This window comes from Bos mutus, chromosome 6 (genome assembly GCF_027580195.1).
Source record: "Bos mutus isolate GX-2022 chromosome 6, NWIPB_WYAK_1.1, whole genome shotgun sequence".
NCBI classification, from domain to species: domain Eukaryota; kingdom Metazoa; phylum Chordata; class Mammalia; order Artiodactyla; family Bovidae; genus Bos; species Bos mutus.
The window spans coordinates 16,439,208-16,452,682 of NC_091622.1; positions in this window are offsets into that span (position 1 = coordinate 16,439,208).

Sequence of the window (13,475 nt, forward strand, 5' to 3'; positions counted from 1 at the left end):
GATTTTGACCAGAATTAGAGTCTTAACATCCCCATAAATCTAACCTCCAGGCAGCTGTTTTTGTGATTCACCCATTATAATAATCCCTCCAAAGTGTTTTGTGCCTCCACTTCCTGTCAATAGTTCTCACTGCAAACTACAAATCATATTACTAAGCTTTATTGACCCACGTACTATTCCCATAAAATTTGTATGTGTCTTTTTAAATAACTGCTTAAAGCTTAGTTTGAAAACATTGTTTTACACGTTTTTAAATCATCTAAAGATGTTAAGAAATGGGTTTTTTGTTTAAAATTTTTCATGTGGCAACTGACAAGGCTGAAAAGTTCTATTGCCTTGGCTGTAGTCACTCCCTTAGAATCAGCTTCTTATTTTAAGGTTCTTTTTTAATTCTAGAACTGTTTGATATGAGAACAGAATGCAAGGAGATTTTTCTTTACATTGTTCTTATCTTATAGGATTTTAAATTAATCTCAAGAGTGCTTTAGATGATTCTAAAGTTAACATTCCTAGTTTCAGTAAGAGAGTTGTACATACTACTTTATGAAGATTGTATTTAAAATGTCTTATATGCATAATATGATTTTAGAATAAATATATTAAATTAATGAGTTCCCAGACATCATATGGTATAATATGTAGTATTTTATGAGGCTATTTGTTATAATTAACAGATATGAAAGCTATGAATTCCAGGTTGGCACTCAGAAATTTTGGTTCTGCGTTTTGTTTGATGTTTCCAGGTTAGCATTATAGATGTTTGGATAGGTCCTTCTAATGTATAATCTTTTGTCTTCTCCATTGAAAAGTACACTCTATAACAACAGTTTACTAAAGAGTTGAAATAATTTCCTTATCTTTTGATATTTAGCAAAAATAACTGAATAAATTGTATGTGATCTCATACTGTAAATATGCGATTAGTAATCCCACATTGCACATCTTTAGGAGTCCCCCCCACACACACACAAAAAAACTTTTTACTAATATTTGGAAAATCATAGATTTTTTTAAACAAATTTAAGAAAATTATATTCAGCACTACTTTAAAAGAACCTGATGGCATTTAAATAAGAGGGGAGGGGATGCATTTAAAAGGGGGAGCGTTTTGGAAAGACTAGGGCAGGATTTCCTGCAGTACTTGCCTGTAGGTCAGCTGGGCTCTGCCACCAACATCAGTCACATGCCGGGAATCTCAGTGCTGTGTGGAAATCCGGTTGTCCTTTCTCCAGAGCGTGAGCTTTCTTGTTAAGAGAGAGTACATAAGGGTGAAGGTATTGGGGTTTTTCCCTCCAAAACAAACAAACAAAGCTACTGTTTTTTCTCATTACCTTTGATTTCTGTCCTCAGCCAGGAAAGATATACCAGTGCATTTCTCTAGTCATCAGTGGACCAGTCCAGAGGTTTTGAGGTTTCAAATTGGGAAAGATGGTGATTTGCCATCTTTAATGTTTTTGTTTTTATTCCTAGGGTCATGGGAAGTTGCCAGACAAATTTTGTTGAAATCTTATAGCTGACATTTTCCATTGTTTTTCTAAGCTGACTGGTGACTATGGTGAAAGGAAGCTATTGATTGACAAAAACCTTTCTGTCATTCACTAGAGATACTTTTCTAGGTAATTATCAAGTGCTGTTGGGTAACTTGTCAGTATTCAATTTAAATCACCAGTTCTATTTTGGATTAATAGCTCTATCTTCTCTAGTTCAGAATGTAAGCAATATGCTTGCCTTATAATGTACTACATGCTCAATATAAATGAGTAATTCTGTAAAGGAGATAATTTAAAAACACATCATAGTAGTAGTCATTGGATATTTTTAAATGTAGAGTTAAAAGTTTATAAATTTATGATATAGCTTCATTAACTTGGGATATTCTTTATTCCTTTCATATGTCTTGCTTCTACTAGGTAGCTAACCATAGGACAGTTAACCTTGATTTCACAGTTTGAATGAGTAATAATACTTAGAAGATGAAACTATTATGTATGGATTTAGAATGCGTGGTAGCAAGAGCATTAGTCATAACCTTCCTAGACCTGTGTTTTTGTTTACCCTTTGGAAATACTTCCTGTTGCTACTCATCTCCTTATCTGCTGGTACTCCAGAGAGCATGCAAATGCCATCCATTATTTCCAAGACATTGAGGAAACCAGCCATGACATACCAGGGAAGCTTTGATTGCCACCTGTTGCTCTCCGGGAATGGTTGGAAACTTAATGAGTATCCACATGCCCTTGCACACAGCTCTCAGGAAATGAGCAAAGTGCCTGAGTACAGACAGCAGACTCATCCATCTATCACCTCAGAGTCCCACTCAGAGAAAAGTGCTAATACCTTTGGCATACATAAAAGTCACTAAGAACAGGCATTGCTTAATTTCAAACTACTCTCAAACTTCCGGCACAAGTATTGGAAAATGCGCTCACCATGTGGAAGACATTTGGAATTCCTATTTCATGCATTCATGGTTCATGTAGTGTTAAGATGTTCAACTGGGAAAATTAAATTATGCACAATGTACCATGCAAACATCGGTCTTCTGGAATAAGAATTGAGCTTAGAAAATTATTTTTATAAATAAGCCTTTAAATACATTTTTCATGGGTAAAGCTTATTGTGACTAGCTTTTCCAATATCACTTAAAAGGGGAAGATTTCAAAATTCCTATTTTTAAACATTTTTTTCCTTTCCATACATTTTGAAACATTATTTACCCTTTTCATGGTTATGTTACCCTAGTCATTAAGTCACGACAGGCAGTGATCAATAGCCTTGACTTTAAAACCAGACTGCCAGTATGTAGATCCTGGTTCTACCCCTCACCAGTTGTGAAGCTGTGGCGTGATACTGGGCAAGTTACCTAATCTCTGTGTGCTGGGTTTCCTTATAAAATGGAAATTATTATTGTACATAACTCAAGGGGTTGTTGTGAGGATTAAATGAATTAATATATGTGCAGCTCCTAAAATAGTACCAAACATATAGTAAATGAGATATAAATTTTAGCCATTGTTAATTCTTTCTCTTGGAGCAGCTCAGAATATTGGAAACATTGTTTATGCACCTGTTCTATAGAGTCTTACCTCCTGTGGGTCATTTCAACCTAGAGATCATAAGGCCCATTTATACCCTGCAGGTTCATAGATGTGACTGAAAACTCCTCTGTAGTGATGGTTGAATGTTACCTTTAAGAGCAGTAAGATAACCTACTTTCTTACATCACACCATTCATCTTTTCCTCTGACCCAGTACATTCCAAGAACAAAGAATAAAGGAGCACAGCTTTCTGGGCGTAAGACGTGGTGCTGAGTTCTCCTTCCTGACACTGTTCACAAGAAAAGCAAAAGCAAAACCTGACATGTAATAATGAAATACTCTAGGCCCCATTCATAGTGTTGCCTAACCCCAGGCATTTTTTACAGATATGGATTTTTAATGCTGGCTTTTCTCCTTTCAACATTGACTACCAGTTTATCTCATCATATTCAGGAAGTAAATTCAGAAAAAAATGTAGCTGATACAATAAAATGAATGCAGTAGGGAGACCTAATACAGTAAAAATTACAACAAATCAGAAAAACAAACCATTTAGGTGGCAAAGAAATGTTTACAGTGTTTTCCCTCAAAGCTTGATATTTTTGTTCTGGCTTCCACATTAGTGAAAATTTGACATTCAGATCAAGAACTTGAGGATTGGGAGACAGTAACTAACTCATTATATAAATTCATCCTTGACACTAACTCATATAAGGACTAACTTTTACAGGTGGCAGAAATGTTGCTTTGTCATTCTTAGGATTAAAAGCAGTGCTCACTAACCTATGAAAATGTATCTTCTAAATCCACTGGAGATGAGGTTCCTTCCTCATATATACCAAATCACATTTTAAAAATAAATAAACAAAGTTCTTGGAAATAACATGGGATGTGTAATGAATTCCTAAAAGAAAAGGAAGAAATACTGATTGGAAGGATAACATTGTGTTATTGTTACTTATAATTATTTCCTGCTTGCACAAAGTGTGTCTGAGCAGTTAAGTAGTTTAAGAATTCAATTAGGAAACTCATACAGCCAGAAATCAGAGAGTTTTTCACAGCCATAATGAAACCTCGAATAAATACAAGTATGCTTTCATGATGCAATCCCATGAAGAAAAAGAAAAATCAGAAAGTTATGTTTTCAAAAAAAAAAGAAAGTTATGTTTGCTGCTGCTGCTGCTAAGTCGCTTCAGTCGTGTCCGACTCTGTGTGACCCCATACACGGCAGCCAACCAGGCTCCACCGTCCCTGGGATTCTCCAGGCAAGAACACTGGAGTGGGTGCCATTTCCTTCTCCAATGCATGAAACTGAAAGGAGAAAGTGAAGTCGCTCAGTCGTGTCTGACTCTTAGCGACCCCATGGACTGCAGCCTACCAGGCTTCCCCAGTTCCTGGGATTCTCCAGGCAAGACACTGGAGTGGGTTGCCATTTCCTTCTCCAATGCATGAAAGTGAAAAGTGAAAGTGAAGTCACTCAGTCGTGTCTGACTCTTAGCGAGTTTTAAATAAACTTGCTATTGTATTTCATTTTCATCATAGCCACCAAAATGTTTAATTTGTACTCAAATGTGATCCTTCAGGGAAGTAAGTGTTTTGGGGACAGATTCCATTTTCTCATTCTTTTTTCCCCCCTCAATAGTTTTACAAATCAATCATTACCAAAACTGACTGCCTGGAGGTTCTTATTACAACAAATGTTCTTGCTGTTATCCTCAAAAGTAGGTATCATGCTGACTTGAATTCTAATTAGCCCTTAAGCTAGAAGAATATTGTATGGTTAATGCATTCAGTGTCAAGACAAATTAATCAAAATTATTGGTGATGCCTTTAGCACCCAGGCAAATCAGCACATATTTTCCAAACCCTGTTGTACTATTTTTTGGGCAATGAAAATTGGATGTGTTCTGGGTAATAAATATCATGGAAAGCATGACTTGGTTTAAGCTGGTATATTAGGTTAAAAAAATAATATCTTTTATTCCTTAATTGATAATGACATAAAAATAAAACAAATGGTAATAAATGAAAAACCAGAGAATTTTCTATGGGCAAGAACTAATCAGTTAGGACTTTCTGGCCACCATTCCATTTAACAGATGATAGGTTCTAGAAATTTATAGGGAAACAACTGCTAAACCATTTATTTATGAATGAAGCTGTCTCTACATTCTTACCTTGACTAGTAATTCCATCAACATATTTTTTGACTCTTCTCACTTATATGAAGGACACCCTTTTTGTATTTGACCAAAAGAGGTATTAAATGAACTGTCCCAATAGCCATTTGAAGGGTAAAAATACTTTCTTGTACACGTATATATGTACACATGCTGTGCTTAGCCATCAGTCGTGTCTGACTCTTTATGACTCTTTGGACTGCAGCCCACAGGGCTCCTCTGTCCGTGGGATTTTCCAGGCAAGAATATTGTAGTAGGTTGCCATGCCCTCCTCCAGAGGATCTTCCCAACACAGGAATTGAACCCGTGTCTCCTGTGTCTCCTACATTGAAAGCAGATTCTTTACCTGCTGACCCTACTTTCTTGCCATGTATTAAATGTGAGTTTGAAGAAAAGTCAGTCAGTATTTTATTATGGCATTCCAGGACTTAATGACTTAATGGTAAATTGTTAGATTTCAGAAAGATCATGTTTTTAAGGGACATGTTTTTTTACCCTTTTGTAATAAAGCCAGATTTTTTTGCCTTATTAGTTGGTAATGATTTTTGTTTGCTTTGTTTGGGGGTTTTGTGTTTTGTTTTTGAGGGTTTTTTGGCCAGAATACATAGAGCTTAAGCTATCTCAATAGACTGTCTAAATTTTTTTAAAGTGATGGTGAATGAAAAGTGGCTTCAGTCAAAAATCTTATCTTTGCAACATCTTCTTTTATCTTGCAGAGTGAATAGATCCCACCTTCCCATAACTTAATTATCTTTCGGTTTATTTTATTTCTCTGTGTACATACTGCCAATTTATAGAAGAAAACAGAGAGGAACTCTAATATTGGCACTAGTCAACAGGGGAAAGTTTTGTTGGGTATGAAGAGAAGATAATTTTTCGAAATTTAGCCCCATATTAGTTACTATGACTTATGCCCATTGAGCTTTATAGTACAAGATCAGTGCTGTGGCTGCTGAAAGGTTTAGCTACAATTAGAAAGCTCAGTGTGAGATCCTTAGGCCCTCCCAATGTGGTCATGTATAAGTACACCTTTGATTTCAGCTATAGCTATTCTTTGTAGATTTGATTCTGCATCTTTAAGTACCCCCACTGTTTAAAGTTCCCATTCAAATTAGCAACCTGTGTCAGATTTTCAGAGAGCTCTGTTTGCTGCTACTGCTGCTCCCAGTTTATTTCTAGACCTACCAATTGTGCTTTATCCTAAATTAATAGCATTTATTCTGCCCAGCCCAAATCCCAGTTTACTTGCCAAAACCACAGTCACCCCATTATTCACCTTTTCTACCAGCTCAACATAGGAAGATGTGTTACCATCTGGGTATTGAGACCTAGTTTTCAAACTAATTGGTGGTGAGCTAATTAATTGATGTTAAGGCGAAACAAAAGACAAAACTCATGAAACAACTAAAGATAAATATCTAAGATAAGACAGGAAAGTTAAACCATTTTTTTTTATTTGAAATTTGATGCTGCATTAATGCCATTTCCAATAGCATGCACAGAGCTGTGATTTCTGTTTCTCTGACAACAGTTTGATCACTGACAGGCATGTGGTTTGGGTAGCAGAATTTGGTGGCCAGCCATTACTTATGTTTTAGCAATTAAAAGGTTGGATTGTATTAAGGGTTCTGATAAATAGTGTTGTATATTTTTTTTTAATTTCCAGGCTTTGGTTAAATCACAGCTCTGTATTTATTTTAAGAGTTAGCCATTACATTGTTTATATTTTTCTGTTTGCCAAGAGGGTAGATCTCATGGGATATTGCCAGAACCAGTGAAGACAAAACAATAAGAAAAACAGTGGATTATCCTGGGTTTAATCGTTATGATCATGGTAGAGGAATAGAACATTTTAGGATGCTTGTTCCTCTCCATTCTTCTCCTCTTCTCTTCCTCCATCTTTCTCCCTGCTAGTTGGTTGCCTTCACTCTTTTGATTCACTTCCAATGAGATCAACAACTGCAATATGAACGGAACTCTGTTTTACTTTGTAATCTTATTCTCAATAATAACAAAAGTAAAAACCTCAAATGTTATCACATTTGAGATAGTGAGTAAATAGGTAGAGAGAATGAAGGAAAATTTCATTTTGAGATATATATGTGTGTGAAAGAAAGTGAAAGTGAAGTCGCTCAGTCGTGTCTGACCCTTTGTGACCCCATGGACTGTAGCCTACCAGGTTCCTCTGTCCATGGGATTTTCCAGGCAATAGTACTGGAGTGGATTGCCATTTCCTTCTCCAGGGGATCTTCCAGACCCAGGGATCGAACCCAGGTCTCCCACATTGTAGACAGATGCTTTACTGCCTGAGCCACCAGGGAAGCACTGTATATGTATGTGTATATACATATATATATGAGTAAAGCAGATTAAAGTGGCTCTGAAGTAATTATGCTCTTAATTTATTCCTATACTATTCATTGATGTCCTGGTGTTCATAACAAACCAACGTTTGATGCCTCTGACTTTCCCGCATTTTCTTAGACATTTTTTGGTTGTCATTTGTTTAAAAAAAGCACTAGCACATCATAAACTGAAAAGATTAATATTGTTTCAGAAAAGGTCACATTTTATTGTTTTCACTTGAATGGTAGAGCTATTTTACTTGCTGTTTCCCTGTATAAATAATGACAGCCAACATCTGCCCTTTGCAAAGGATCACTGCCTCATGTTCTCATGTTATTCCAACAGTGGCCCACTGAAATTATAATTGGGTTTTCTAGTTCAGGTAATTGCCTTGTAGAAAAGTAAAGGGGAAAAAACTCTGGATTTAATTGTTTCTTAATTAAAAGTATGATAGGAGCGTAATTCCATTATGGTGCCAATTTCCTCTATTGCATCTCTCCCACACTTTGTCTATTCAGGCAATCTGTGTGGATAACTTCTAATTTAGCAATATCCTATTTCCTGTTGATTATATGAGATTAGATATGTAAAAACAGCTCTGTGAATCATCATACAGTTCAATAGAAATAGTTACTTCTCCCGCATATTGCCCTGAAAATTTACGAAAACTCATTTTTGTGTAGTCTAATTTACTTCAAAGATGATTTTGCAAAAGCATTTTGTGTTTGAGTCATATTTTAGCTGCTTTCCCCTACCTTCCTTTGACTCAGTCTCCTTCCTTTATCCTGGATAACTAGAATTATGGCTAGAGTAGAATAACCAGTTGCTTATTTTTTTAATCACATCAAAGTATTTATAGAACCATAGGTTGTCATAACCTTTCTGCTAGACATTTTAGGAGATTCTAGGACCTTTAAACTCTATATCAATCCTTGCAAAGAGGCAAGATTTTTTTTAAGGATTACATTATTTAGGGAAATTTAACAGATATGACCATTTTCTCCTTTTCTTTTCTTACAGGAATAAAATTCATTCTTAGTAAACCTGTCATTTGTCTACCTTACACGTGGTTGGCTTTTCAATCCTAAATGTTCTGGCAGATGGATATTGACTCATAAAATGATTACATAGTCACATGAGAAAATTTAGGGTTACTTCTTGAAAGTAATTGAAGAAGTACTGAATATAACCCTATACAGGTTGTAAAGAATCAAGAAGTAAAAAAAAAAAAAGAGTCAAGAAGTCACCATGTGTATTACCAACTAGCTATTGAGATATTGTAATAGTACTACTAATATTAATACTACTACTACTAATAATAATATTGGTAGCTGGCATTTTTGAGCCTATAAGATAAGAGCAACAATAACATTTATCATTCACTTACTTTGTTCTAGAGTTGGTGCTGATTGCTTTGTTCACATTATCTAATAAATCTTGACTAAGCCACCCCCAAATGACACCAGAATCATACATTATTTGGCACCTCAGGATTCCAGCTTGCAAAGTCAGGCTTTAACTCAATTCTGTATGTTTGTACCAACAGTTCTCAAAGATCTAACTTCAAAACCCTTTTACACACCCAAAAATTAAGATTTAAAGAGTTTTTATTTGTTTATACATATTGATGTGTCTGTATTAGAAATTAAAATAGAGAAATTTAAACAGGTCATTATATGTTAATTAAATAACATTTTATGAAATATAGCTGAGTTTTACAAAACAAACAAAAAATTAACAGGAATAGCAACATTATTATCGTTTTATGTTGTTTTTTTTTTTCAAATCTCTTCAACATCTGACTTAATCAAAGGTAGCTTGATTCTCTTACCTGCTTCGGTTTTCTTTCTGTTGCAATTTGTCTTGGTTGAAGCACAAGAAGGAAAACCAGCCTCATATAGATATGTAATTGGACAAAGGAAGATGATTTTCATAGCCTTTCTATAAAAGTGTGGATGTTCTTTCTTAATACTACCCCAAACTCTACAAGTGGTAGCTTCAACTTAAAGGTTAGGTACAATGTGAAATCTGAAACCATGTCAATGAAACTTTCCAACTCTGTACAATAATAAGGGTAAGTGAATAGGCACTCTGAGACCTCTGGTATAAGCCTAGGAAAGTAAGAAGCAGCCCAACCAGCTTAAGGCCATGAGTAGACATATTTATGCCTTATTTACTTCAATAATTCTTTCAAGCCTGAGACAGGAAAGGGACCAATGATTATTTCCTCCCCATCCTGCCAAGACAGACTAGATGGACACAATGTCTCTAAAGAAATTGAGAGCTCTGGAGTTAAATAATCATAAAACTGTGGTCCTAAAGTTAAGTATTGTTTCCCTTGAGTAAATTGAAGGAAGAAATGAATGTATTGAGATGGCGGATGCTTTCTTAGAGTGGCAGGAAAAAGTATAACTAATCATACTCAAAGTCTTTAATACTAGTCAGTATTAATAGTGCTAAAGTTGTTAAGAGTCCAGTCCTTTGCTAATTTTATATCTTGAAATAAAAATTTTTACCCTGAACATTCTGCTTGAAGGAAATTTCTATCCATTTTACTCAGGAGAACTTAAATAGATTCTGTTTTTAAAAAGGAAAAAAAAAAACAACACTTCAGCCATTGAGATCAAAAGCCTTATTTATTTGTGAATTATGAAATTGCATGCTTTGTCTTTTTATGAACTAAACCCTTGCCTGAATAAGAAAAACATTTTTGCAGCATTTACTCTTTTTTCTTCTCTTTTATTAGTATGCTTTAATGGTGCTTCCATTTGCTTTGCTAGCAGTGAAATCTTTATTTCCACTTGAAGATATATGAATCTTGTTTACCTTTAAACTTTCTACCTGTTAACTTGCATTATATTTTCATGATATAATGTGGTTGCATTATATTTTCATAATATTTTCATGACAGAAAGTGGTTACTAATAATATACATGACTTTAATACAGCCTTTTTTCTTGAGGGTGGAGAGGGAAAATTTTTATGCTTGTATATATCATTTTATTGATACATCTTACATGTAAATAAATGTTTCTTAACTTTTTTTGCTGTTGTTTCAAATAAGTTAAACTTTTTTTACAAGAAGTAGAATGGTGGTCATTGATTTTTCTGAATATAGTTGATTCTCATTTTAGGCTATTACGAGATCCATCCAAGGCTATTTGTTCAGCTTTTCCTCTCCACTATGTGTAAGGGTATGGAGACAAGTAGAATACAGTTATAGAAATTTCACAAACAATAAACCTAGAGCATTAGTTCCCCTACATTTTTTTTTCTTAAACCAGTACCCTGAGCATCAGAGCTAGAAATAAATCCATTTGAGTTATTCATCAATGTGATCTTTTTGTTCCCTACCCAATACCAAGGTTTTATATGGCATATATTTTTTAAAAACTCAGTATTTCAAAAATATTTGATGGCATTCTAACATTTCATATAAAACATCTTCTCTGCATCTTTCTGCTCAGCGCTAAAAAAAACAAATGTTGAAATATAGGTACTTTAAAAGAAAATCAAATTTATCAAACAACATTAGCAGAAATAATCCAATGGGGAAAAACAAATAAGCAAACAAATCCCAGGAAATATGGGAACAGAGTCATTATGTTTTTGTTTTGTTTTGCTTGAAAACATCATCACAGATTTCAAGAAGTTAGAATTTTACATTTGAGCTCATGTAGTTAAGAAGAAAATAAAATTTTACAGTTTATATGTGAACACTGGTCTCAGGTGTTCACTGGTACCAAATATATGGTGTTTTTCCAACACTGGTTCTCCAACTCTAATTCTCTGACACCAACTCATGTCCTATTATGACACTCACTGCTCAGAGTTAGCTTCAGATTCCACAGGTTTATGGGTTCAGTCCCACAAGACGGCCCTCACTTCAGACCCCAGTCCAAGTACCACCCCTCCTTACCTGCATTTCCATCTGACTTGGTTACAAATTCCAGGGTGCTCACAGCCACCCACTCCCACCCCTATCCAAGCTCGATAATTCGCTACAATAACTTACAGAACTCAGGGAAATGCATACTTACCATTACAGTGTAGTGCAAAAGGTGAAAGGGAACACTAGCCAAATGGAGAGATACAGAGGGTGAAGTCAGAAGGGTCCTGAGTGCAGGAGCCTCTGACCCTGTGGAGTTGGGGTGCCATCCTGCTAGCACATGGAGATGTTCATCAGCTCAGAGGCTCTCCAGTCCCCATTGCCTAGGTCATCTTACGGAGCCTGTGTTATGTTGGCATGATTGATTAAAGCTTTGCCCACTGCTGAGTTAACTCAGTCGCCAGCCCTCTCCCCTCTGGAGAGATGGTAAGAGGACGGGAAATGTTGAGAGTTCCAACCTTCTTATCACAGCCTGATCCTGAAGCTCTCTAGAGGCCCACCACAGTCACCCCATTAGCAACAGGTATTTTTAAAAGAAGCTTGTTGCGAGTAACAAAAGACGCTCCTATTTACTCTTCAGTTCAGTTCAGTCACTCAGTCGTGTCCGACTCTTTTCGACCCCATGGACTGCTGCATGCCAGGCTTCCCTGTCCATCACCATCTCCCGGAGCTTGCTCAAACTCATGTCCATCAAGTTGGTGATGCCATCCAACCATCTCATTCTCTGTCCGCCTTCTCCTCCTGCCCTCAATCTTTCCCAGCATCAGGGTCTTTTCCAATGAGTCGGTTCTTCTCATCAGGTGGCCAAAGTATTGGAGCTTCAGCTTCAGCATCAGTTCTTCCAATAGATATTCAGGACTGATTTCCTTTAGGATTGACTGATTTGATCTCCTTGCAGTCCAAGGGACTATTACTCTTACTACTCAGGAAATTCCAAAGATTTTAGAAACTAGGAACAAGACCAAATATATTTTTCTATTATACTACAACTGGGTTTCCTCCAGGTAATAGAGAAGAGATTTTGGAGGTATGGCAAGGAGAGATTTTTTTGCTTTTTATGCTGAACATTCTTGAATCTCTTCCCTAGCCACACCCACTGAATCACTCATGCATTGCTGCCTACCATATAAGCATCCCAAACTGCAGTGACTTATAACTACAGTCAACTCACATTTTGGGAGGAATAAGCATCTGAGTGTAGCTCAGCTGGGTACCTCTAGCTCAGTGTCTCCCAGGAGGATGCAATCCAGCTGTCAGCCAGGGCTGTGATCTCATCTGAAGACTCTAATGGGATGGAGCACCTGCTCCCAAGTTCACACATATGGCCATTGGCCAACCTTGGTCCTCACCTTGGGGACCTGTCGTAGGGCTACTCACAGCATGGCAGCTTGTTTTCTCCGAAGTAAATTGACTCAATTGAGAGAGGACAAGAAAGAGCCCTCAAGATGGGAGCTACAGTCTTTTAATAACTTAGTCTCAGAAATGATATCCTATTACTTCTTTCATATTCTGCTCATTAGCTATGAGTCAGTAAATCCTGTGCACACTCAAGCAGAGGGGTTTTGCAAGGGAATTGAATACCAGCAAGTGGTATCATTGAGGCCCATCTTACAGGCTGCCTACCACATCCACCCCAACATAATGGACCTGATTTGGTAAATGATAAGAAGCACGAGACAATAGATGAGAAAGAAAATTGTAAAGACATTTATCTGGTCTCTTTGTCACTTTTACTTTTCAGAGCTTCTCCAAAGTTTTGCTCAAAGTGTTGTCACTGGTCAAAACCAATTCTAATTAATTTTATAGTTAGTATCTGGATCTCAGCAAAAGCTGTATACAATCGAAGTAAAATCCCAGTGAAGTGGAAAGTGAAAGTCACTCAGTCTTTGCGACCCCATGGACTATGCAGATTCTCCAGGCCAGAATAGTGGAGTGGGTAGCCGTTCCTTTCTCCAGGGGATCTTCCCAACCCAAGGATAGAACCCAGGGATTGAACCCAGGTCTCCCACATTGTAGACGGA